A 5,233-nucleotide genomic window follows, 5' to 3' on the forward strand; every position below is an offset into this window, starting at 1 on the left:
AGCCACTGTGCTTAAAACCTAAGACCCCCTTCAAACTGTGATTCCCAAATGGAAAAGAGAAAAAGGAATCATGAATAGTTTAAAAAAAAAAAAAATTAGCAGATTCACTGTTTCAGAGATAACAGGAAGAACCTTTCAAAAGCAGGCAGGGCTTTTTCCTGATTCCAGGTGTCAAGCTGACCTCCCTGTATGAGCTCTGCCTGACCCCACATGCCTCCTCTCAACTTTCCCCTTGAAGCCTTGCTACAACTGACTGAATGCAAAAATTTCAGAGACAATCCATTTAGCAGTAAGGAAACTCCTTTTAAAAAATATTAATATTGTACCTCTCAAAGGATTAAAGGAGGTGAGTGAAACAATATAAATAAAGCCCACAGCCGTCCTGGTAGTCTAGTACTAACAGTGATCACGCATGCACACATTAGTGGAAATGAACTTGAACCATGTGCTTTGCTACTACTATTTAAAGAAGATCAGCTTAACCAGAGAAGTTTCAAATTAAAAGAGATACCAAGGAAGATGGAGAACTTAGAGGGCCAGCACAGATCACGAGGGTTGCTGTGGCCTGAGGCCTCTGAATGCCACACAGCCTGCAAAGGGAGGCACTTGAGAGGTGGAACACGGGTCCTTATTTCCCTTTCACATGACTACCAGCTCCCAAAATCCAGAATTCCACTATCGCCATTAACAATTTAAAAAACTGTGCTGTTTTTAAACAGATTCCTTCAGTCAAGGCTGGGAACTTACCCACCACCTACAATGCTGAATGTACAGAAAAAATGCCACCTGAGTTCTAAATAACCAAGTTAGACTCTGGAACACAACCCAGCCCTGAGTTGGGGACCAAATGTACACATTGCCTCCAAAACAGAAATTGCATTTGGGCTCTCAATCATTCACTTTCAGAGAAACACATGGTTCACAACTATTCTTTGCAGGTACGATATGTTATTTGTTCTACTTGACCGTGTAATTCAGCCCAGTGCATTCAATACATTGCCATAGTACATAAGAAGATCAAACTGGCAGTCCTAGGGAGAGAGAAAAAAAGACTTCCAACTTACCTTTGCCTACAGTAGCACTGAAAAGCAATAGTGGCCCACATAAGAGAGAGCCTGAAGGACAGTTACTCTATTTCTGAAACAGACAACATGCATCTTATTAAATATCACCCCAAAGAGCTGTGGCCAAACCTCATTGGCTCCAGTCTCTCTCTTGCTTGCCAAGAAAAACTAGGATGACAATGTTAAGCTAAAGATACTACTAACCACAAAATTAATTCACCATCTAGCTTGCAAAGTGACTAGTCTCCTAATAAATCTCTCTGCTTAACAGAGATGATAGTTCGAGTTCACATGTGTTCCTTAGTCACCACTCAGGCAGCATTTGAGCTTTTACAAATCAGTCTCAATTGTTTAAGTTCCTAAGAATGAAAGGAATTAGAATCTTTAACTAGAAAAGAATGCTTGACCATTATGAAAAGGAATTTAAGTATCTTTCATGTGAAGTAAGCAAATAACGGTGATTAAACATTTGTCATAAGGAAGGGGTGCTTGTGAATTTTGTTAAGCACCCCTACAATGCCAAGAGTGGAAAATACGCCCCAAAGGCTTCACCCTCCCAACACTTCCCTTCCCATGTGTCTACTATGGTCTCTCGTGAGACTGAAAAACTACAGCTTTGTTCATTCAGAATGAAGGCCTCAGCGGTCGTTGGGACATGGGGACACATACCCAATTCCACAATGGAGCAAGAAAGGCTCTTACACCAAACTACCATGTGACCAGACTTGCAGTCTGTCTTGGTTCCCCAGAGACAGAATGACCACCCTGTGAAGCAATGATCAACATCTGCTAATCCTAAATGGTTTTCATTATGACTATTACAATCCGTATAGTTCCAGTACTAGACCTGTGTTGCTCCTGCCCAAACTCAGTGTTTTCATGTATAGGTGGCCTACCAGTGCTGACTCTTCTGGCAAGACGCGATCCAAGGGCACCTTTGCAAAAATAATTGGTCTTCCAAACACTCAAGACAAATCCTTAAAATCACTGATTACTAATGGTCAGATTATAAGACTGAGGAAATAAAAAGGGATCAATAAAAGATTGCCGAGGACCTTTACATTAAAACTAGAAAATCAAGACTACTAAAGGCTTATCTAAGAAATTTCGGCCGGGCGCGGTGGCTCACGCCTGTAATCCTAGCTCTCTGGGAGGCTGAGGCGGGCAGATTGTTTGAGCTCAGCAGTTCAAAACCAGCCTGAGCAAGAGCGAGATCCCGTCTCTACTAAAATTAGAAAGAAATTAATTGGACAACTAAAAGTATATAGAAAAAATTAGCCGGGCATGGTGGCGCATGCCTGTAGTCCCAGCTACTCGGGAGGCTGAGGCAGGAGGATCGCTTGAGCCCAGGAGTTTGAGGTTGCTGTGAGCTAGGCTGACGCCACGGCACTCACTCTAGCCCGGGCAATACAGTGAGACTCTGTCTCAAAAAAAAAAAAAAAAAAAAATTTCATGTATTTTCAAATTTCCCAAAAATGCGTCTAAAAAGCCTCTTGAAAAGCTGGGCCAAGTTTCACAGTTTCATACATGCAAAACCTGAATATGTGGGAAAAAATAACAACAATGACGACGACACAGGTACTAGCTACCATTGTGGTGATGAACTGAAGAGATAAACCCTGTGAACAGGCTCAGTTTGCAGACCTGGCAAAAGACCATGGTGAAAGGTTAAGAGAATGGAACTGTTGCACTGGGTCAAAGACTAAAAGGGAAAGCCATGTGAGAGTCACATTGTATGAGAAAAAAATACACACTATACAATAAATCTACACTACCAACTATAAAAATGAATTCACACTACACACGAAATGAGGTGGAGGTGGGTTGAGGGGAAGGAAGGAAGGGACAGTTATGTTCCTGATCTTGGGCAAGTCCCTCAAGCTCCTGTGACCACAGTCCCCTATCCATCCGTAACACGAGGCGCTCAGTGCTTCCTGCTCTGGCTGTGATTCAGACTCACCAGGGAGCTGAAGGCCAGGCAGCCATATTCATAAAGGTCTATAGCTGATCCTCGCAGACCGTCAGGAGTGAGGACTTGAGGACTTCTGGACCTGAGAAATAAATAATCTCCCAAATGCCCCTAAAATGGTATGTTCTTTAAAAAGTGATGAAATACTGGTGCTAACTATGATCCATCATTCATAACTTTTAAAAAAGAAATGTAGATCATTGCATGTCCAAAGGGGAAAAAATAAATTTGTATTGTGAAGTTACTGCCTTCAGTTATATAATACATAGACCTTCCTACTCCCACTTATATTTCAGTTTCTCTTTCACACTCACCTTTGCATTATTTTGATTTAATTTCTCACTACTGCAGCACACAGAAGGAACTGTTTTTTGTTATTAATGTAAGATTCAAATGACAGGCCTGATTTCACATCCCATGAAACTACAGAGGCTCTTTTCCCACACAGAATGTTACACTTTATCACAATGCTGCCAGTCACATCATAACCAGATGAGTATCTCAAGCACTGCAGTGCAATCTCCTTCCAAACCCTAAAATGATCAATCTTTTGCCAGGAACTAAACCTTCTTCCTTAAAATAGACAAGACAGACAGGCAGACAGACAGATAGACTGAATACATAAGGCCTGAATAAGGGAAGCTTATCTGAATAGACATTTCCAATTCAGACAGATGCAAAAACACTGCCTCATTTTTAACACCATGTTCTCATCCTAAAATTAGACATTATTTTCCCTCTGCAGTGACTCAATTGTGACTCAAAGTGTAAAATCCTCAGGTGGGAGTGGGAACTCATACCTTAATAGCTTAACATCAGCAGTTAAATGTCTTAAACGTACTCTATTTGATTCCCCCCAGTTCCATTCATTAACAGACATTTCAGAGTGAAGAGCAAGGGAAGAGGAACGTACTCAGCATCTACCCTGTATTAGGCACTTTCCATACTTTTCCTCATTTAATCTTGACAATGACCCTGTAAAGCAGCCATTAGCATCAGCATACTACAGAAGAGGAAAATGAGGCTCAGGGAGGTGAAGTGCCTGGTGAAGTCACAGCTAGTGAGAAGTAGAGCCCAGAGTGAAACCCGGCTCAACGTGGCTGTAAAGGCCTGCACTTCACAGCCTCAGTTCCCCTGAACACAAAATTCTCAGAGCAAGAAACTACATACGGTAGCAATAGCTCACTCAGCCTAATTAGACAAACAAGAAATTTGAAATTTATTTTCCTTCTTTTCTTTACTACCTGGCCACAATTCAAGCTTTAATGAACACAAAAGGAGAAAATGTACCCCAAAATGGCCAACTGATTTCTCCTAATTCTCAGAAAGATGCTAAGTAAAATATTTTATTAATAATTAAAGCGTTAAAAATGAACATAACACAAAATATAACTAAGGAATACTAACTTGAGTAAGATGCTCCATGAGAAGCAAGAGAATGAAAACAAAGTACATGCCCTTAAAATCCAATTTACAGCCATTCTCATGAGTGCACAGGGAAGGTTCCAGTACTGACTAACCCAAGACCACTAGGCCTGGCCTGTGTGCATTTGGTGTGGCTAAATCGTACCAAACTAAATGTGCTCCCTGGCCATCTGCCCTACTTAGAAGGCCATGCGCCACTCATTACTGTTCATTAGGGGGAAAGAACCTGAACGAGAATGTTCTGCCCTTGGGGAAAAATGTTTTAAACACTTGGTTTTACGTCTGAGCACTTTTTTGGTAAGAGCCAGACTTGGATGCCAGAAAGGCAGAGGGGAATTACCCTGTCCTTCATGTTATTTTAACATAGTCAATAAAGATGTTAATAATAATAATCAGAGAAAGCCACTGGCCTCAGAATCTTTCCAGTTAACTTCAATAATTATTCATTCAGCGAATATCCAAAAGGCACTGGTGACCAAACTGTGAATAAGAAAGTTTCAGTCTGCCTTCCAAGAAGTTCTCTGCTGCATTCTGCCTTCAAGGGAAAGGCACCTTTCAGACTGTAAACTCAAATTCAGTCGCAATAGCAGACAACAGCGATGCATGTACGACCCATGAAGACAGGGACAAAGTCTGGCCATGTGGATGAGGAGTTTTCATGGAGGAAAAGCCTCATGACCTGAACCCCAAAGGACAAGTGGGATTCAGAAAGTGGGAAGGGCCGGGCGCGGTGGCTCACGCCTGTAATCCTAGCACTCTGGGAGGCCGAGGCGGG

General features: G+C 41.8%; 1 protein-coding gene across 3 annotated transcripts in view; it reads right to left on the minus strand.

Moving 5' to 3' along the window:
* Nucleotides 1-5,233, minus strand: part of CORO1C (coronin, actin binding protein, 1C) — a 100,854-nt gene that overhangs the window by 83,108 nt on the left and 12,513 nt on the right. Inside the window, exon 1 of one of the 3 annotated variants that reach the window (XM_012657602.1) lies at nucleotides 1,065-1,103. The exons of the other annotated variants lie outside the window; for them this stretch is intronic. The gene's annotated coding sequence lies outside the window, so the exon portion shown is untranslated. Of the gene's footprint in view, nucleotides 1-1,064; nucleotides 1,104-5,233 lie in introns of those variants that run through there. 3 annotated transcript variants of the gene reach the window in all.

The sequence above is a fragment of the Propithecus coquereli genome, unplaced genomic scaffold (genome assembly GCF_000956105.1).
Source record: "Propithecus coquereli isolate 6110/MARCELLA unplaced genomic scaffold, Pcoq_1.0 Scaffold552, whole genome shotgun sequence".
NCBI lineage: Eukaryota > Metazoa > Chordata > Mammalia > Primates > Indriidae > Propithecus > Propithecus coquereli.